We start from the raw sequence: 22525 nt of genomic DNA, 5'->3' as shown, positions 1-22525 counted from the left end.
CGGGACCGTTGATGTCCGGGCCATGCTTCGGTGCTGTTTGTGGTGTAGCCATCGTCTGTAGACACATACCCGAAGGTCAACCGGCCGCCAAAGCGTGGGCCTTCCGCGTTCCTAGCGACCGGCTCGTTGTTTTCCTCGCTCGCCTCGCTACTGGTCTCGCTGTTTGCCTCGTCGTTCGATCCGCTGCTGGTCTCGCCGCTCGCCTCGTCGTTTGCCCCGCTGCTGGTCTCGCCGCTCGCCTCGATGCCCGACATGGGTGACCCCGGACCGACAGACATCGGTGACTGTAGGCTGCCAGACATTGGTGACTGCAGCCAGTTCCTCCACTCGTCGTCTTCCGTGCCCTGGAGGCTAGCTACATCTCCGTCGATGGCCATCATCATTACCAACTCCGATCGGGGGCTCCTGGGCATTTGGTGTAGGTCGACCAGGCTTCGAGGCACGTCCTCGTCGGACACGTCGTCCACCTCGGGTCGGTAGGTGTTCGGATCGGCCACTGGGCGTGGCAGGCTTGCTGCGGACCACCGAGGTGTGGTCCCGGTGGCGGTGCCGTATTGGCCCGATGGCGCTGTGTCGGCCTGATTGGCCGGGGTTGCCTTCGCCTGGTCTGGTGGGGTCCAGGTGTTGCCACCAACTTGGCTGGTGCAATCCCCTCGGTTCGGTGTGTTGCGGCCATCTTGCTCTGCTCTAACGGGGTCCCCTCAGCCTGGCTCGGTGGGGTCGACGTGGGGCCACCAGCCTGGCTTGCTGCCACCCACTCGGCTGTGCGGTCTTCGCGACGTCGCTTCTCTGCTGCTCGCTTCATGGCTGCGGGAGATTTGGTAATGTAATTAAGAGTTCTACAAGTTACTACGTTGTTAGTGGAGGGAATGGGAGTAGGGGTGTGGTTCCATGGCTTGGTTATTGTTGAGGCTCTTGGTGTACTTCGGCTGGGTCAGCTGCTGCTTGGTGGTACTCCTTCAGGTCACTGATGCGCCGTCCGGCGCTTGCGTTCTCCTGTTTTCTGTAGCCTGACTATGTTCGGGGAGATGAATTTTACTACCCTGAATGGTCCATCGAACTTTGGGGCCAGCTTTGCGGCGAATCCATCCGCTGCCTTCGAAAGATGGTGTTGTTTTACCAAGACTATCGCTCCCAGCTGGGGTCTCCATTCCCTTCTTCGGAGGTCGTAGTGTCGCCGTTGCCCTTCGGTTGCTTGCTGCATGTTTTCCTTGGCTGGTTGGATGATCGCGTGGCGGTGCTGTGCCTGATCTTCGGGTCCTCTCGTCTCGCTTCCTATCCCAGGCGTGACTTCGTCGCAGAGATTTCCTGGCAGATGTGGGTCACGACCCAGCACTAGATAGCTGGGGCTGAACCCGGTCGAATCGGAGACACTGCTGTTGATGGCGAGGGATATTTCTGGGAGCAGCTCATCCCAGGCGCGTTGCGATTCCCGCAGGTACTGGGCTATCATTGTTTTTACGGTGCGATTGGCCCTTTCGGTAGGGTTCTGGTGAGGACTGTACGGTGCAGTGTGTTGCAGCTTGCATCCCAGCTTCTCCAAGAATTGTCTAAAGCCGCGATTCTCTCCCGAAACGCTCGAATCAGCTGTGCTGTGGTGGCCTTGCGGAGTGGAACCAGTTCAACCCATTTCGAAAATTGGTCGAAGAACACCAACAGGCTTGAGTTCCCATGTTTTGAACGGGGCAGGGGTCTGACGAAATCTCCACAGAGGATACCAAATGGTTCAAGATAGGGGCCTCGGTGAGAAGCGTTTTTAGTGTCTCGAAGGCATTGCTTTGGGACTCTTCCCATGTCCAAGTACGGCCTTTCCTGAGCAACGAAGTCATCGGTTGCACTACCATGGCAAAATTGGGGACGAATCGGCGATACCATGATTCCATGCCCAGGCATCTCCGAAGTTCCTTGAGTGTAGTTGGCACCGGCAAGTTCCACACTGCTGATACCTTGTCTGGGTCCGTATGTATCCCCTCATTGCTGATTACGTGGCCAAGATAAACTAGACGTCGTCGAAAGAAAGAACATTTTTCCTGGTTTACCCGTAAGTTGGCCTTCTTGAGTCGTCGGAAGACTTCCCGCAGGTGGCCCATGTGTTCTTGCAGAGATGCGCTCTGCGAATGGTTCGAGTTCCGGCCCGATGACGCTATCGAGGGCACGCTGGAAGGTGGCAGAGCTGAATGCAGCCCAAATGGCATCACCTTCCACTGGAACAAGCCACGGCCTGGCACGGTGAACGCTGTACATGCACGGCTGTCTTGGGCGACGGGTATTTGCCAATAGCCGTTTTTGAGGTCCAGCGTAGACATAAATCTAGCATTCCTGAGGCGCTCGAGAATGTGGTTGATGCGAGGTAACGGGTACGCGTCGGGTACTGACCGGGCATTGAGTTGCCGGTAGTCGACGCACATCCTCCACTGGCCTGTCTTCTTACGCACTAAGACGATGGGCGCGCTGTGTGGACTCCGTGATGGTTCGATACAGCCTTTCCGCAAAAGTTCGTCCACCTGTGTATTGATTATCTGCTGCATCGCCGGGTTTTTTGGGTAATAGCGCTGTTTAATGGGGTTGTTGTCTTTCATAATAATTCTGTGCTCTCTGATCGTTCAGGTGCCCGTCATAGCATCGAATGGGCGAAGTTCCTCCTCCAGGAATTTGGTCACCTCCGCCTGGTCGTCCGGGTTTACTCCAACCATCTCTTTGTCCAGTTCCACTGTGGCCAAGGCGTCGTTCACCTGGATAGGTAGGGCCTTGAGTCGCTGATCTGTGTCTGAGAATCCTGTGCGTCGATGGCGTCGAGCCGGCCGGGCGTCGCTCGAAGAAGTCGAAGAAGTTTTTTGCTCTGCTTGCTCGTCGTTGTTACTTAATCCTATTTCTGTTGTTCCTGTCCTGCGTGGCTTAAATTCTAACGTTGGTCTTCGGTCTTCCTTCTGCAGCGCTGCCGTGGTATCGGTTTCCGGTATTCCTTGACTGGGCTTCTGGTTGTGTTCTCCTGGTGGCTGCGTCTCCATGCTTGGTGCTGCGACTGAGGCTTTGGGGGTTGGCTTTGAGGGTCCTATGCTGCTGGGTTTGATGTCCTGATCTCTCTGGGATGGGTAACTCGGGGTTGTGGCGCTGAGAAAGCCCCAAGGGCTGTATTCTTGTTAAACTCTGGTCTTGGGTCACGGGGTTGGGTTTAAAACTTAGTGTTGTCGGCGTTTGTTTCAGCTGAGTTTGTTGAGTGGGCGGTGTCCGACAAAGTGTAGTTGGTGTCGAAGCTGGAGTCGAAGTTGGCACTAGACGAGTTGTTGCGTGTGTTTCGGGTTGCAACAGAGGCGCAGGCGGGGGCGGGTACTCGAGTTTCAGTTGTACTGGGCCACAGATAATTCTTGCTTGAGCAGCACAAAGGAAGTCGATGCCCAGTATGATGTCCTTTAGTACTGTCGGGAGGATGAGCAACGGCATTCGGATCCATAGCGTTCCCAGTTTTACTCTCACCATCAGGGCTCGCGTCACCTCCTTTGCTGTGCCGTCTGCTAACCTCACCCTGGCGCATACATCTCTATAGTTTTCCCGATTGTGAAATCTTGCCGCTGCCCTTTCGCTAATGAAGCTCCTGGTCGCCCCGGTGTCCACCGTCGCTTCAAATGGCTGTCCTTCGACTAACACGGCTGCCACGATTCGGCCGCTCACCAACCTCATTGTGTCTATTGTGTCCATGCTGTTGCCTGTCCTGGCCTCGACTGATCCCTGTTCAGGCGGGGCCGCGATGCGTTTCCCGGCTTCGACTTGCAGCATTCGATTGTTCGAAAACCACGGCGGCCGCAATCCCAGCAGAACAACACCGTGGCGTTCTTGCACTCCCGGGCCATGTGGTCGTGGGCGCTGCAGTTCCTGCAGGCTCGCCTGACATCAACGGGCTGCTCCGGCTCGTGGGTGATCATGCCATTTGTGATCTCCTCGGGGGTGGGAACCACTGCATGACCCATATTTGCTCCATTGCCAATCGGTGCGTGGGTCAGGTTTGGGTTCACGAATGGTGGTCCTGGGTAGGCTGTGCCATATGGTCCTTCGCTGTCCAGGCCAACGGGCATCCAACCCATGGGATGCGTTGCTGCTGGTGACATCGATCCTGGTGGCATGTTGATTGTCGTCGGTAAAAATGAGGCAGCGCCTCGATAGGGGCCAATTCCTGCCGTTGGTTGCCGTCGATATTTGTCTCTTACCACTTCGTAGTTGACTGCCAGTTCCGTCAGATGAGCCAGCGAGATGACCTCCTGTCTACGGATGTACAACTGGTATTCGGGTAAGAGGTTGTCGTAGACACGCTCCAGCTCCTTTCGTTCGCTGTAGTGTGCCCTATGGAGAAGCAACTGAATCGCCACCAGGTAATCCTTGAAATTTTCCCTTTCCATTTGGACTCGCCTACGGATTTCATCTTCGAGGGTCTCAAAATACCGTGGTGGTAGGAAGAAGGTGAGGAAGGCCTCACGAAACGCTGGCCAGAACGCGTTCTGAAGTCGGCTGACTCGAAACCAATTTTCCGCTCGCCCAACCAGCAACTCTGGGATGGCTTGAGGAATGTGGTTGGTGTCGATGTTGTGGTCCATGGCCCGCTGCTCCAGGCGTTCGACGAACAACACAGGGTCAGACAAACCATCAAACTGTAGTCCCCATCGGCGGAACTTGTCTGCAATTGAAGGGTCTGCCCTGTCTCCAGTCTTGGTGAATGGTTGACTAGGTCGGTGGTGGCCCACTCGCGTTGGCGATGTCGACAGATGTCTAGCGATACTACCGGTGGGAACGGGTATACTAAGTTGTGGATCCATGCTTGTTCCGTTGGTGCCCGGTAGAAGTGGGAACGGGGCTTCCGTTTCGACGATGTTGGCCCCCAGTTGGGGCTTGGGCTCGGCACGTGGAGATGGAGTCGAGACGGCTGCGAAAACTCGATGGCCAAGTCGTTGAGTTTGTCATAGGTCTCTGGGGGGTGGTCAGTTTGACCGACGAAGGCTGAGAACCGGCTGCGAAGTTCCTCGACTGTACCCATTGCGTCTAGGCCGAACTCCAAACTCATGGCCTCTAGCTCGAACTTCTTCCTGTACCCTATCCATGAGCGCGGGATCGGCGGTTGGGCTACGCTGGGCTTCTTGGACATGTTTTCTGGGTATTTTTTTTTCTTGAAGTCCTTGGTGTTATCTAGTTTTATTCAGAATTATTTTTATTCAGTTTTTTTTATTTTATTCGGTTTTATCTAGGTTGGTTTCTAATTAAATTTTATTTTATTTTACTTCAGTATCGTTCGAATTTTGTTTTATTTTATTATCCCTTTATTTCCTTTTATTTTAACTTTTATTTCAATATTCAAGTCCCTTGAGTTTCATTTTATTTGTATTCTATTATAGTTAAATTTTCGTTGTTAATTATTATTTCAATTTTACGGTCCTTATATTTTCTTTGTTAATTTTATTTTCAATTTTATTATCCTTTAATTTAAATTTACTTGGATTACTTTATTTTTAATTTTTATTTTAATTTTACAGTCGTTAAATTTAAATTTGAATTTGATTTATTTTATTTGAGGTTTTATTTCAATTGTCGAATCCCGGAATTTAATTTGAGTTTAATTATAATTTTCTAGTCCTTGAATTTAAATTTGAAATTGGTTTATGTTGCTTTAAATTTTATTTCAATTTTATTATCCTTGAATTTAATTTCACTTGATTTATTTTATTATCCTGGATGGTTTCCTTGTTTCCCTTGTACGGCGTCCTGTGTTCTAGTATCTCTTTTCACTTCGGTGTCCTTTTTTTCCACTTGCTTTATTATATTGATCCTCTTCGAAAGGATGCCCTGGTTATCCTTGGAATCCTTCGCGACGATGTTGACCCTGCTCTTGGTTCACTTAGTTGTTGTTGCTCCTGGGTCTAAGGATCGACTGTCCTGTTGGTACACTAAGAATCGACTGTCCTGCTCTGCTGTTGGTTCACTGATCATCGACTGCTCGGTTTGATCGGTGGAGATTGACTGGTCCTTTGATTAGCTTATGATCGACTGTCCTGCTCGTTCGATGAAGGTTGACTGTTCTGCTCGTTCGATGAAGATTGACTGTCCTGTTTGATCTGGAACCGCTGCATATATAGCCAGCCTCTGGCGCCTCTCTCCACTGCTCTGCCCACACACGGTTTTGTCCGCCGTCCGTCTCTGTCGCGGTTTTGTCGCTTTGCTCTCCTACCGTCCGTGTCTCTGTTCCTGCCTGCTTAACCTAACTTGGTGCCTGTTGCATATTTCCTATTGGCCGCTGCCTGGGCTCTGCCGTCGTCTGTTGCTTGGTCCCTGTCGCCTGTCTGTCCGTCTGTTCTGTACCTCGTGAGGGCTTTTCTAATGCAAAAAGAGCAAACCGTGCGTTTTTTGTTTGCGTTTTTTTTTTCCCCAACTGTACCGGCGAAGGGTTTTAACGAATATCACGAATGAGTAGGTCAAGAAAATATATATATTTACATATATGTATAATAATAACTCATATATTTGTTAGTCTTATTGTATGTAATTGCATTTTATTGTATGTCAATTGCAAGGGTGGGGGAGTGGGTTATATATTCAAACCCCTATTTGAAATACGAAAATTTTTCTGGTTTTACCATTTTTCTTTTCCTCGAAACCGCGTGTATTGTACGTATATACTATACATAGGTAGGTGTACACTGTACTGCCCGACAGTAGTCGGGGCTTCCAAGCGATACATATCTACACGAAAGCCATGTGCGAAGAAAAGCATGCGTTTTCAAAGAGAGTACGGAACCATGTGCTTTGGGGACAGGGTGGGGGTATTAATGGTGGGGTTAGATTGAAACGGAATTTTAGGCAAAGCAAATAGCCAAAAGCGTGTGATCTACGAATATACTACCCTAACCTAAAATGAAGTCAAAAAAAAACCACGCGTCGGCACCTTGGTGGGTTTTTAGTCTACCAATAGTGGGTGAATCCGACCCAGCCGACCCAGTGCGTGGTAAAAATTCCAGGCACACTGGGTGGCAGACGACGGGGCTGGTTCCCACCGGGGCAGTGGCTAGCGTGGTAAAAATTCCAGGCGCCATAACTACTTGGGTGGGACGCAAAGGGGGTGACCTGTGCCGATGTCGGTGCCGGGTGCGATCGGCGAGCCCGGTCTCTGGGTGCGGGGGGGGTCGAGAGAACCCAGTCGCCTCCACCGTAGCCAGTCCCGTGCGTGGTAAAAATTCCAGGCACACGGGATGGCAGACGATGGAGGGCGGAATCGGAGACAGAGAGAGAGGGCGGGACCCCGGTGGGCCCAATCGAAGTAAGGCTGATCGCTGGGGAATCGGAGTAGCTCCTGCCGCCGCCGACCCAGCGCGTGGTAAAAATTCCAGGCACGCTGGGGGACGGGCGACAGGGACCCGGATAGCACCCGCCGAGGTAGGTGATGGCGTGGTAAAAATTCCAGGCGCCATACCTACCAGGACAGGGTGAACTGTGCCATGCTCGGGTACCTGCGGGGTCACTTGCCACGGAGAGGGAGGGAAAATAATTAACGGTGCCGATGCTGGTGTTTCGCTGTGTAAACGTGAGGGTATGAGTATGCGGGTGTATGTGTAGGCGTGTAAGTGCGTGAGTGTATGAGAGTGTGTGTAAGTGTGTGTAAGTGTGTGTTTTTTTTTTTTTTTTTTTATTTGTAGAAAGAAAAGAGGGAGGAGGAGGAGGTTTTTGAGAAATTTTGGCAGAAGAGCTGAGCAATTTCAAATTTGTTAGTAGTGTTTAGTTTTGTGGATGGGTTGAATATGCAGTGTATGTGTTTTTGATGGTTAATGCCGCAAAAGCGTCGGATGTTGCTCCAGATCGTTTTGGGTTGGCTGCCCGGTGAGATTTGGGATGTGAATTTGTTAATGATTGCTTTTTTAATTTGTTTGAGAGTTAGTTTAAATAGGTCATTTGCCCTTTTGTACCGCACAATGTTTTTTGTAGATATATCTCTTTTAAGCTCGTTCCAATTTTTCATTTTATCGTCTCGTAGTTTTTTGAGATTGTTGTTCCACCATGGTACATTATGAGGCTTGCCCGTCGGGTGTGTTTGTGGTATTGCCTTGTGAGCGCTCGAAAGGATAATTTTTTGTCGTTGTGCAGAGAAGTTTTCTGTTAGCTTGGCAAATTTAAACTTGTTTGCCTTATCCATAATGAAAGTGGGTTTGCGCGTGGTTGATTGTAAGTTAGCAGTATTTGATGTGAAGAGGTTAATTATGATGGGGAAGTGATCGCTTCCAAAAAGATTATCTTCTGTACGCCAGGTACTGTCAATTTTAAGGAGTGGGTTGCCGAAAGTCAAATCGACATTTGTTAGTGAGTTGTGTTTTTTTTTTTTTTTTTGGAAGATTGGGCTCTTAAAAAAGCATTGCTCGACGTCTTCAATAACTCCGGCTCCACAGTTGTCACAGAAGGGATCATCAGCGTGCTTGTATTTGATCAGGTAGGCTTTAAAGCATCCATGGCCTGTCAAAAATTGTGAAAAGTAAAAGTTCACCTGCCCATGGCGACGCTTGAGCCAAGGCCGAACGTTCTTTACCAGTCGCCTAGTCCAATTTGCGTTTGGTGCGGACTCCCATCGTGCTTGCCAATGCACAATTGTAGCATCTCTTTGGTCCTGACTGACTATGGTGCCGCGACTTCTTTCAGTTGCCAACAGATCTAAGAGAATCATCCCAGCAACCAGGAGGGCTGCTGTCTCGGATACAGTTCGAAAACAGCAGGCAACTCTAAGGGCACATCTCCTGTATACTCCTTTGCACTCCCGGCTGTAAGAAGGAGTGTTCAGCGCTGAAGCCCAGACCACCGAGCCATATAATATGGTGGAGGTGACTACTCCAGCTAAAAGTTGGCGGCTTTGCTGCTTGGGGCCTCTGGTGTTTGCCATGATCCTGCTTATGGCGGTGGTTACTATTGCCGCCTTGCGGCTAATATACTGCAGGTGTTGGCTGAACTTGAGCCTGTGGTCGATTACAATCCCCAGTTTTATTTCCGGTTGAGAGTCGATGGTGGAAGATCCAATCCGGATGGATGTGTTCTCTACCTTCTTTTTACTGCTTATCACCACTGCTTCTGATTTTTGCTCAGCCAGGCAAAGTCCATTTGCTGTTACCCAGTTGATGTTTTGGTCGACCGTAGCACTGCATCTAACATTTACCTCCTCTAGTTTTTTGCCAACTGTTGCCAGGGCGATATCGTCGGCGAACCCAATGAGGGTGCACCCGGCTGGCAGTACGAGCTGCAGGACTCCATCGTACATAATGTTCCAGAGGATGGGGCCAAGTACAGAACCTTGAGGGACTCCACCAGCTATCTGCTGTTGTTTCTCACCCGTGTCCGTGTCGTACAACAGTGCGCGCTCTTCAAACTTTTAATTTGCTTTATCAGATATGCCGAGAATTCTTTTTGCATTAGGGCCTCAATGATTTTGCTTCAGTTCGCTGAATTGAAGGCGTTTTTTACGTCCAACGTACATACTAGGCAGTACTCCTTATTGGTTTGTTCACCTTCAATGGCGTTACTAGCAATTCTCACTAGCTCACCAATGGCATCGGTTGTACTCCGATGCTTACGGAAGCCGTATTGGTGGTTTGAGAGTCCTTGCCGGCTTTCAAGCTCGTCCTCTATACGATTGCAGATCAGCCTCTCCAGGATCTTGCCAGTCGTGTCCAGCATACACATGGGACGATATGCTGACGGGTCCTCGTGCTGTTTCCCCGGCTTGGGAATGAGTACCAGACGCTGTGTCTTCCATCTTCGTGGAATTGTGCATTCACCAATGCATTTGTTGAATAGCTCAACCTTGAGCCTTGAGCCTCGCCGCTATTTCAAGCGCTTCGGTTGTGTTGGTAAGTGCCGCGTCTTCTACCTCTGGGGTCGGGCCCATGAGAGGTATAAGAGGTGGCTGCCGTGGGAACAGTGTGGCAACGATGGGCTCCAGCTGCGTTGGGCATGTTGGCATTGGCTGTCTGTTAAGTTTGCCCATAACCAATTTATATGCACCACCAAAGGGTTCCGCATTTGCAGCCTCGCAGAGCTCCTGGAAGCATGCCGATTTGCTTCGCTTGATCAGGTAGCTGAGCAGCCTTCGTTTTCCTCTGAGGATATTTAGGTTTTGGTCGAAATGGGGTCTTCCTCTTGATCTCTGCAGTCGTCTCTTTGCTGAGTGGCATTCATTTCGAGCACGCAATATTTCTTCATTCCACCAAGGGACGGGGCAGCGCCTGCTACCTCTAGTAAATGCTTTCCCCATTGATTCATCACAGGCTGACTTTATGGCGTCTGCCATGTTGGCTGCACAAGTGTTTGAGTCACCTGCCATACTAATTTCCTGCAGGCTGCTGAGGAACACATTTCTATTGAACGTGCTGTCTTTGTACCCCACCTGGCGCATGGGCATTCTTCTGTTTTGGGCAGTCGTGGAGTGGAACTCAGCTATAATGGCATTATGGTCGCTGTGTGTATCTTCCAGATACCACCCATCGAGATATCCGCGAAAGCTCAGGACTCGCAAAGGTTAGGTCTATAATGGATTCGCGTCCTGCGCTGCAAAAGGTGCTCGCATTTCCAGAGTTCAGTGGCAGACATCCAGATGTGCCAAGGTGTCTACGAGAATCCGACCTCTTGGATTGGTCGATCTGCTTCCCCACTCTGTGGCCCATGCGTTGAAATCTCCAGCGATGATGACGGAAGATTTCTCATTTCCATCTTGAGCTATTTCTTCGATTACACAGCCACACAAAAAAATATTTTTTTCGGGCCTGGAGGTCAGACCATGTTTACTATATGTTTTCGGGGTCGCTGAATCCGAATCCGAGGTCCAAAAAACCCCAGCACGTCAGGGTTCTGACATAACCTCAAAAAACCTCATACAAAATTATATTCGAGTCCGTGGGTCAGATCATGTTTATTATATGTTTTCAGGGTTACTGAATCCGAATCCGAGGTCTAAAAAACTCCAGAATGTCAGGGTTACGACATAACCTCAAAAACTTGATAAAATTTGTATTTTCCGAGTTCTGGGCTCAGACCATGTTTACCATATGTTTTTGGGGTCGCTGAATCCGAATCCGTTGTCTAAAAAACTCCAGGTACGGCTGTCTATGAATTCAATTTTAAGCAAAGTACTAGTAATATTTTTGTTGTTTACAATGACTTTTAAAGTTAATTTATGCAAAATCATGTAGTTAAGCTGTGAACATTTTCGTGCTATTTTTTTCAGTTTTAATCGTGGATTAACCAGACAAGAATGCTTCGATAAACTTAAATCAATACATGACGACTAAGCACCAACCATAAGTACTGTAAAAAATTTGTACATTTTTACGTGGCGCGCACTGACGAATATCGCGAAGATCGGCTATAAACAGTTGTTGTTCTAGCAAATGTCGATGTAGTGCGCGTAATGATTGCGCAAGATTAAAATGTTACATACCGTGAGATTAAGGCCTCCTTGAGCATAGGCTCCACAAGCGTTCATTTAATATTGGATAAATCCTTAGTCGTATAAAAGATTTGATTGTGTTGGATACCGCATAATCTGACATGTGATCAAAAAGAAGCACGTGTCGATTGGTGCAAGAAAATGATAAGGAAATTCAGTGCCGTGACTTTCAAAGATGTCTATAAAATCGTTACAGGTGACGAATCATGGATTTATGCATATGAGCCCGAAACTAAACACCAGAAAGTTGTTTGAGCAAGGAGCACTTCACAGAGATGGTTGCCTGTTTCTTCGGAATAAATGGTTATATCGGCACCATTCTATTAGAAAAACGTTGAACGGTCAATTCCGAATGGTACACAATCATTTGTTTGCCAGAAGTGTTTGGAGGAATAAGGAAAACCAACAGCCATTCATTCTCCCCTACGACAAAAAAAGTTCTCACAAGTTCAAGCTATCAAATGGCTATTTGGGCACTCAATATTTTGAAGCGATGGGTCATCCGCCCAATAGACCTGACTTGTAAACTAATGACTTCTTTTTGTTTTCTCATATCAAGAAAAACGTGGTCAAAGATTTCATCGCGATAAGAAGCGTTGAAGCGTTTAAAAACCATGTTTTAGTGGTGTGTCAGGAGGAATGGAAAAATGCTTAAAAAATTGGTTAATTTGAATGCGAAAGAATATAAATCATCTGGGAGAATATTTAAAAAAAAAAATATGTAAAAAAAATTTTTAAGTTAAACCGTTTTATGTAAAACATACATTGCAGTGTTTAAGATAAATGTACTAAAAACCAAAAAATAATATACTTCCACGTCTGTATCTATTTTATTTATTTATAGATAAATTTATAGATACAGACGTGGAATTTATAAACATACTAGTAAACCCAGCGAACTGCGTTCCGCCACCAGATGGCGATAGTTTTAGGTAAAACTTCGTTTGGTGTTTAAAAGATAAAGAAAATTTTTTTTTGTTTTATATATGAAAAGGAAAAATTTTATTTCGATACCATTAAAACATTGGCCATTGCTGAGTGTTTTGCAATATTACACGTTGGTTCTTCAATAATTTGAAGATTTAACGGTAATTTTAATGCTGAATGAGCCGTTTGGCATCCTTATAACAATATGGCTGCTATTCCCGAAGAAGCAACTGCAACAGCTATGTTGGATCTCGCCCGAACAGTTGCTAAAGCTAATGACATGAGGAATGTCTTGCCAGTTCCTCCAGGGGCATCTAGGAAATATAAACCACCATTTTCTTCATCGATTGCCTTCATTAAAGTATCAGAAACTTTCTTCTGTTGGGAATTCAACAGGGGTACATTCGTTTGAACTAATAAATTTAATTCCTGGTGATCATATTCACGTTCCCGTTCTAATTCTCGATTAAATTCATTCACGATTTGGCGCTGGCATTCTAACCTGATTAATATATTACCGCACATTAGGTAACACATATCTTCGATCAAGAGTAAAACCCGATTATGTATCTCCTCATTCATCAAATTGTTCACAATCAGGATGGCGACTTCGTCTATTGTTGGAGCATTAAATCTCCTTTCGTGTGTTCCTGATGGTCCTTTATCTGCTTTTATGACAACTTTATAGTCATCATTTAGCATGCGCTCTAAAGCACTCTTAAACAACCTGATCATCGCATGATGTTCATGAAGCAGACACTGCAAGTCTTGAAGAATTGCCCGCTTCATTCCTGTATTGATCCCTAGGCGTCGATCAAGTTGTTCTTCCATGTTGCCCATGAAATATATTTAAAAAATTTCTTTTTGTGTATCTTCGAAAGATATTAATGATCCAATTCGCTGGTGAATCTGCCCTTGTATCTAAGATAAAGTAAGTTATTCTTTAACTAAACTCTATGTAATACCAAAAAAAAAACCTTAAATGTCGGATTAAATCCTCGTTCTTCGATAATATCTGCCCCAAATGACGTCATTTGGAAACAACCATTGTATTTTCGAGTATTTGCAGGAAAGTGGCGTGATTCTTGTGTTTCACCACAAAGCAGTGAATACAATGGCTCAGGTGGCGAAGTCAACAATGGCAATTTCACTTTACCATTAAAGCAGCATAATCCAGGCGTTTCTCCGGAAAACTTCAATGCACCGCAATTCTTGCAAACAACGTCCATTTGCCCAATGCAAACGCTGGGATGCAAGCTGTAATCAGTGATGCAATCGTATTGAAACACTGCTCGATTCAAATCAGCCCTTGATAAGTATCTTTTGCGTCGCAAATTATCTATTTCTTGACCTCTCTTGTAAGCTCGACGATTCTGCATTGTCAACCGAGCCGTGTTACGGGTTGCCTCACTTTGTTCTTCTTATTGAGAAGCACGAAGTCGACCCATACTAACGCGGCGCTGTTCACGTGCAATGTTTTGTTCCCCTTCAGTCCTTTCATTTGCAGTATTTTGTAGTCTTCTTGAATTACGGCTTTGTCGGGAAAGATTCGATCGTCTTGGTTGCGGCATTATTAATTAAACTTCACTTCACTTCAATTCACTAAAACCACGAAAAAGTTCACTTCACTTCAATTCACCAAAATCACAAATAACTTCAATTCACTTAAAAAAAATTGAGTTAAAATGCTATGGTAGTGTGTGCTTGTCAGTGTGATGAGGTAATAACTCAGTTTATATGCGATTTTTGGTATGTCGAACGGAATAAAAAGTACCCTACGCCCTATTCCGGGCTCTAACCTACCTTCCTACCAATTTTCAGCCAAATCTGTTCAGCCGTTCTTAAGTTATAAGTGGTGTAACTAACACAACTTGCTTTTATATATATAGATGCATAGACTAGACTAAAATAAAACCGTGGGGCACGTCAATTGTCTAAAATCATTGATTAAAATGCTTGTTTGCCCCACGGTTTTATTTTAGTCTAGTCTATGCATATGTTTATAATTCCCATGTCTGTATCTATAGCGGAAGGAACGGAACAAAATTCTGACAAACAACAACAAAGCCAACGATTGGTTTGTAAACAAGACGAATGTGGAGTTTCCGACAGAGATCGAGACGCTGCTAGCGAAGTGTCCGAAGTTCGCGTTGCCGATAGAGAGGAGAAAGTTGCCTCTCTTTAAATATATAGCGGACGGAGAGGAGCTTGTACAATCTCTCAAAAACAAAGAGCAACAAGAAGAGGCGCGGACCAAGTTCTCTTTATTAGTTAAAGCCTTTAAAACTTCGAATAAGGAGAATGGGATGGATCGTGCAATAATGGACACTGTTGAACAGACTAAAAAATTTTTGAAGAAAAATGACAATATCTTAATCTTAAATTCGGACAAAGAAAACAAAACGGTGGCAATGGAAAAAGAAGACTACAAACAAAAAATGGAGAACATATTAAAGGAAGGAAATAATTACAGGATCCAACCTCGAGGCTACAGACAAAAAATAACGAAATTGTGGAAAAACTGTATAAGATGGAACTTATCACCCGGATAGAAAAGACAAAATTGACGACGACGACGGCACTACCACCACGGATATATGGATTACCGAAAATTCATAAGGAAGGAACACCACTTAGACCCATTTGTTCTTCAATAGGATCCCCATCATACGAACTATGCAAATACATTATTGAAATTTTGAAAAGGATTACTACAAACTCGACCTATAACATTAAGAACTCGGTAGAGTTTAAAGACAAAATTAACGACACATATATTTGCGATGACGAAAGATTAATTTCATTTGACGTAGTATCCCTGTTTCCCAGCATTCCTATAGACCTTGCATTGGACATAATTAATAATAAATGGACGATATTGAAAGAACACACTTAAATTCCTAGTAAAGTATTTCTGGACATAGTTAAATTCTGTATTCAAGACAACCGATATTTTAAATATGAAACTAAATTATCCATACAGTTAAAAGGAATGCCAATGGGATCACCCGCCTCACCGGTAGTTGCTGATATTGTCATGGAAACTTTATTACAGAACACGATGGAGAAATTAAGACGACCCCCGAGACAATTGACGAAATATGTGGACGACCTTTTTGGAACAATTAAAGAAGACGAAATAGAAAATACATTGACCACCTTAAATGCCTTCAATAATAATATTAAATTCACGATGGAACTAGAAAAGGACAATTGCATAGCATATTTAGATACAGTCGTAATTAGACGTGGAAACGAACTAAAATTAAAATGGTATAAGAAACCCATAGCATCAGGACGAATCATCAACTTTAACTCTCGACATCCAAAAATGATGATAAGTAATACAGCCAGCAGCTGTATAAATAGGATGCTAAGGATTTCAGACGCAATTTTCCACGAAGAAATAATCAACGAAATAAAAACCATATTGACAAATAATGACTTTCCGAAACACATGATTAAATCTTTATTGGACAAATATTTGAAATCAGACTACAATCAAAGACCACCAAAAAAAGAACGGACCTACATCTCGGTTACATATGTACCTGGACTTTCAGAACGCCTTGCACAGTCTGATTGCTATGGCAAAGAAAATAGTTTAATAACCCACAAACCCGACAACACACTAAAACAAATCTATACTAATCTATACTAATATTATAAAGAGGTAAAATTTGTTTGTTTGTTTGTTTGTTTGCAGGGAATAGGCTCCGGAACTACTGGTCCGATTTAAAAAATTCTTTCGCCGATAGAAAGCTATATTATCGTGGAGTTAAATAGGCTATAATTTATTTTGAAAAAAACTAGGGATCCGTAAGAAAATTGCAATATTGTCGCATATAAAGTGAGTTGCTACCTCATCACACTGACAAACACGCTCGCATAGCATTTTAACTCAATTTTTGTGTTCACTGTGAAATTGTGAAAAAAAAAGAATTTTTATTCAATTTAAGTTGAACTGTGAAAATTATGTGGATCGTGCATTTGAGGATAAATTCACCACTCTGTCCATAGTCCAAAATGCTTAGAGGACGACGTGCAAACATTGGCCGCAGACATCCAAGCCAGCAACAAGTATATTCACAAAACTTAAGCGAAGAAAGACAAATGAGCACATGGAGATCATTGGCATCATTCAATCGCTTGGCATTCCAATATGACCCCACTGCGAACTACAGTGATAATGAAAATTTAGATATTGGACCAATGGCGACTATATACCGATATTGCAGTGCGTTAAAGTTTAAAAGAGAAACGGCTGGATTGTGCTGCGCAAGTGGAAAAGTCAAACTGGAAAAGTGTTAAACCACCATCTTTCTATACTTCCATATATTTGAAAAATGTTGCAACATTGACTTTTATGTTGTTAAATTGTGTTGACCAGCGAAGCGGACACAGGACCTCTAGTATTTAATAAAACTAAATCAAAAATCGCTCCCACAGACAAAAAAGACATAGTGTACCGAATACCGTGCAATGGAGATGGCACAAATATTTGCAATAGTATTTATATAGGTACGACCAAATCAAAATTAAAAACTAGACTGTCACAACATAAATCTGATTTTAAATTAAGACACCAGACGAATACACAAAAAAACAGCACTCATGTCCCACTGTGCCAAACAGGGACACTCTCCGAACTTTGAAGAGACAACTATCTTGGCGCAAGAATAACACTACAGGAAGCGCTACATGATGGAAATGTTAGGGGAGATGTGGGGGTTGTGGGCATAGTTTTGTTTTTGGCTTATAATTACCGAACTAGTGCATATTATTTGGACTTATGGGTATCTGTGTAAAGCTAGAGACCTAAGCTAACTAATTATGAAGAAACATACTTGATTTTGTCATGCGAAAAAATTTCATATGGACTTTTGTAAAATCGTAATTTTCAGCTAAAATTTTTTTTGGGGGGTTGTGGGCACCCTGGGAAAAAATGCTGCAAATGGAATAATATGGAAAAAAACCCGCAACCAATATCAACAAAATTACAATTTATTTATTTCAAAGACTACATAGGCGTTATTTATCGTCGGAAACGCAATTTTGACATGTATAATGACTGCCCCGCATGTCCACACATTTCGGATGAAAAGCTCGATCGCAGATGTCACAATTGAGTGATAATCCCTCTCAGCGGGAGAGGATCCTTTTCCAAGAGCCTAAGATTTCTACAAGAATGTTCTAGAGGGTTCCAAACAAATTTTGAAAACAATTTTACAAGAAATTGTAGGTAATAAAAAAATTTGTCAAAAAAAAACGGGTGCCCACAACCCACCCAATTTTGGTGCCCACAACCAACTTTCGCAGACATTTTAAGAAGTAATTAAAAAATGTGTTTGCATAAATTTTTTGGTTCAAATCGATATTGTTCCATTTAGTATATGGCTTTGACTAAATAAAAATGCATTACACTTACCTTTTTAATCGATTCACTTTAATTGATACACTATTGAAAATCTTTGAATAAAGTTTCACCACCTTTTCCAAGCAAAAGAAAAACCAATTCGTTAATTTCAAAAAGCAAACGCGTTCGTTTACTTTGATATTTGGCATAAATCATACATAGGGTAATTGCTTGCGAATGACATTACCAAAAAAATTCAATCTTCATTTTGTGAAAATATACGTAGGGGTGCCCACAACCGACCCATGCCCACAACCCCCACTTCTCCCCTACATATAATCAAAACGCCGACAAACATTAGGATGAACTACAAAACGGACACAGAAAACTGCGCGCATATATATAGACATTTGTAAGGGAAGTAGGTTTAGTTTATAACTCCACGTCACTTGGCGCAGACGTGTCAAAAGTATGTAAATATTTTAATTGTAACAAAAAAGTGTATTTTTGATGTTGATTGTTTTTTGTTTTCGATTAGTTGCCCTGAAGACGGTTGCCGATGAGCAACCGAAATATATTGGTCAAAAAACATAAATTGTGTTTTAAATATCACCCAGACCTTGAGCCGGCAAAACACCAAATATAAAAAAAAAAAATAATAAATAAATAAAAATAAAATTAATGGAACAAAATTTGTTAATCGTTTTTATTATCATATTGACATGACTAACCAATTTATATAATAAATTTCATGAGAAACAAAGTTTGACTTTTTTAAAAACTTCGACTTTGGTATCTTATGAAATCTTTCCTCTCTATTGTTTTTTCTGGTCTTTAATAACCGTGCACATGTGCACGAGCTGTTTTATTACGCCTTTTAAACTACCTGTTGGGTCAATAAGCATTTTCATTTACCATTACCTTTGGTGATGTCCAAATAAAATAAACCGCACTAATTTTCGTTAAATATGCACTTATTTATTTTAACGGCACCAAGGCCTTAATACACAAAGTTAATATCTGTTGTACGGGTTGCTTAGGCAAGCAGACCCATTTGTCTGTGCCTTTTTTACAGCGAAAGTATGTTGGTCAGGCAGACCGATTTGTCTGAGCCTTTTCAGTCGCGAAAGTATATAAGCCGAAAGGAATGGGCAGGCGATCAGCGACCGTGTCTTCTGCTGGCGAGTACCAAATCGAACTATATTGCTGCTTGCCGTGAACAAAGAGCCAGGCAGCGATAAGCAAAAGTGCAACAGGAGTTAGCAATTACAATATTGGACAGTGTTGCCGCCCAGGGAAAACAGAAAAACGTTAAGATTTAAAATTGAATCATTCGAGTTAGGCATCGGCATGGCCGAACACTACCTATTTAATTTATTGTTTTTTTTTTTTTTTTTGAAAAGGTACGTATTTTTTTCAGTCAAAAATTTGCAAGGCTGTTAAGGACTGGCCCCAAAAAGCAAAAAAGATTTTCAAGCTTCCTCGCAAAAACTTTACAAAAGTTCTTGTACATTGTGCATTCTACTTGTCGTACATTTTTTTTTACAAGAATACTTTTTTGTAACAAAGAGTTAAACTTTAATACGAATTTAATTTTATTAAAATTAGAAGACTTTAATATATTATATATATTATACAATTAAAAATTTGTCATAACTTAAGAAGAAGATTATACGTATGGTTATATCTAAAACACCGTTGAAGAGTCGTTAAAAACCAATTATCTTCTTTAATTTCAGGATGTAGATGACCTTAATTTGACACTTTTGGGTACATCTATAAATGTCTTTCGTTTAAATTCTAAACGGAGTACAATAAATCGATTGCAAAAAGTAAAAAAACAACACCCAATGGATATGCCACCCCCTTATCCTAACGGTTGGTATGGAGTTCTCGAATCGGCCAAACTAAAAGCAGGGGAAGCTACTTTTGTGTCATGTTTAGGAGAAGAGTTAGTTATCTTTCGCACTCAAAAACATAAAGTTTTCATTCTGGATGCATATTGCCCCCATTTAGGAGCCAACATGGGTATTGGTGGAAAAGTTATAGACGATTGTATTGTATGCCCATTTCATCAATGGAGTTTTCGAGGCTCAGACGGAGATTGCACAAATATTCCATATAGCACATCAGGTATGTTTACAAAACAAACCATTTACTAAACAAGTCTTGGTTTGAGATATTCTATAACATTTATTTATTAATATTATTAGGTGGCACTACAACCCGATTCGGGTTTTGGCCGACCTCAGCGTCTCTCTTCAGGCACATACTCTTCGCGCGCCTCCTCCAATCGGAAATACCCAGTGCAGTCAGGTTCTCTCCCACTTTGTCCTTCTATCGGAGCTTTGGTCGTCCCCTTCGTCGTCGCCTGGAGTCGATCCTCGCTTCAATCCATACGCACGACGTGGCGGAGCCAGCGCACGTCACGTCGTCGTACAACTAGTACAGTTCGTGGTTCATCCCAATGCGAATGTCGTCCCCAATCCGAACGCGACCAAAGATCTTGCGAATAATTTTTCTCTTGAGCACTCCAAGCACTGCTGCATCCGTCATTGACATTACCCATGCTTCTGCGACATATTATTATTATTATTAGGGGGGAGGGGGTAAAGATTACCTCGACCCATCTGGATCTATTGTACCCCCTATCTGAGCTTAAAGCTCACCCATCAACCCGGCTCCTTCGATAAAGTTTAGGAGCTTTTTTGGGTCGATGCTTCCTGGGGTCCCAAGTGTAATGAACCTGGACCCGAGAGTTCTACTCCTCAGGCTACTTAGTGCTGAGCAGTCTGATATTATATGTAGGGAGGTTTCATCCTCACTATCACAGAATCTGCATGTATTTCTGTTTTCAATCCCTATATTACATAGGTGTTTCCTTAGTTTGCAGTGTCCGGTTAGTAAACCAGTAACCACCCTAAGTGAACTCTTCCCTAATGGTATAAGCTTCTTAAACCTCTTTATGTCATAATTGACAATGAGGGTTTTGGCTTGTCTTTGGCCTGTGGTGTTATCCCAGTAGGTTTGCCTCATATGTACCTCTTCCTTTCTTAGGTAATCTTTTATTGTGTGTCTGCCTATGCCACAGTTTTGCTAGCCTGTCGGCTAGTTCATTCCCGGATATGTCTTTGTGTCCTGGAATCCATCTTAAGGACAACCTGTTGTTGCTGCCCAGAATGTTTAACTTTGTTCTTACTTCTCGAACCAGCTTCGAGGTGATTCTATTACTGCAGAGTGCAGTAATTGCCGCTCGACTGTCCGAAAGGATCGCAATGTCCTTGTTTGTGTACCCACGCTCCATGTTGAGCTCTGCATACCGTCCTATGGCGCAAACTTCAGCTTGGTGTATTGGCCTAACGATTCATGGTATTTGATTCGTGGTCCTACTACTCCAAGGCCAGTTCCTTGGTGTGTTAAAGACCCGTCCGTATACCATGCTATAGTGTGACTCGCCATGGAGTGTACTTCCTTCATGATGGTCTATTCTTTCTTGTTGCTCAGATGAGCAGAGAAATTTTTTTTTTTAAAGATAAGATAAGATAATTCTACTGTCATTTCGTCCCTGGGGTGTGAGCTCAGGGGAAGTTCGACTAGTAGTTTTGCTGCATCCCTAGAACTGAGGATGCGGTCACTGCCATTCCCACAAGAAGTGATTCTTATTAGGGTGGCCTTTCGCTGTAACTCTACTACGCAGTGTAGCGGAGTGAGTTCCATGAGAACTTCCAGTGCCGCAGTGGGGCAGGTTCTCATTGCTCCTGTCATACATATGCATGCCAGTCTTTGCAGCCTTTAGAGCTGTTTCTGTGCGGTAACGAGCCTTGCTCGTTTACCCCAGGCTACTGACCCATATGTGAGTATTGGCCTCACAATTATAAGGTATAACCATCTGATAATTTGGGGTGAGGTCCCCCAAGATTTCCCTGCAATTTTCCGACAGGTGAAGAGAGCCCTGAGGCACTTATCCACTGTCTTTTGCATATGGGTTGCAAACGTTAGCGTTCTGTCGAAGGTAACTCCGAGGTACTTAACTTCCCAGCTTATTGCTACGGGAGTACCTAGTAGCATGTTTGTACTTCTTTGTAAAAGGAACAATGACTGTTTTTGCGGGGTTGACGTTAAGCCCAACTTCCCTGCACCAGTCGAGCGTTATCTTGAGTCCGAGTTGGACAATATCGCAAGGCGTTTCTTCAAAGTTCCCTTTGGCTACTATTACTATGTCATCGGCATAGCCCTGACATTGTATTCCTCTGTCGGAGAGTTTCTTTAGTAGTTCATCTACTAGTAGGCTCCACAGTAAAGGAGACAAGACTCTACCTTGCGGACATCCTCTGCTTGTGGCAACGGTCATTGTGCTGTTGCCAATGGTCGCCATTGCCTGCCTGGAGCTTAACAAGGCTCCAATACACCTTCTTGTTGTCGCGTCTATATTCCTTCTGGCGAGGGCATCATGCGACGCATTTTCAAAGGCTCCCTCTATATCCAGAAAGGCGCAGATTGCAACTTCTTGGTTGTCCACTGCCCCTTCAAGAGTGTGACAAAGTTGGTACAGTGCAGTGTCCGTTGAACGACCTGCCCTGTATGCCTGCTGCGTGGGTTGCAGTGGACAGTCCTTAAGAACTGTGCTCCTAATATGGTAGTCTACCAGCTTTTCCAACGTTTTAAGGCAAAAGGAAGTTAAGCTGATAGGTCTGAAGGACTTTGGGTTGATGATGTCTTTCTTCCCTGCTTTGGGGATGAAGACCACCCTAGCTCTACGCCACGCATTTGGGATGTGTCCAATTGCT

The 22525-nt window shown here is 44.0% G+C and overlaps 1 long non-coding RNA gene across 1 annotated transcript in view; it reads left to right on the top strand.

The window, feature by feature from the left end:
• Positions 1-19855, top strand: part of LOC122320891 — a 107162-nt gene extending 87307 nt beyond the window's left edge. Inside the window, exon 3 of the long non-coding RNA XR_006245899.1 lies at positions 19478-19855. This is a non-coding gene — a long non-coding RNA (uncharacterized LOC122320891). The remainder of the gene's footprint in view (positions 1-19477) is intronic.
• The last annotated feature ends 2670 nt before the right edge of the window (positions 19856-22525 follow it).

The sequence above is a fragment of the Drosophila ficusphila genome, unplaced genomic scaffold (genome assembly GCF_018152265.1).
Source record: "Drosophila ficusphila isolate 14025-0441.05 unplaced genomic scaffold, ASM1815226v1 contig_128, whole genome shotgun sequence".
NCBI classification, from domain to species: Eukaryota; Metazoa; Arthropoda; class Insecta; order Diptera; family Drosophilidae; genus Drosophila; species Drosophila ficusphila.
The sequence above is the reverse complement of the archived record's forward strand: the minus strand, read 5'-3'. Positions and strand labels throughout refer to the sequence as shown.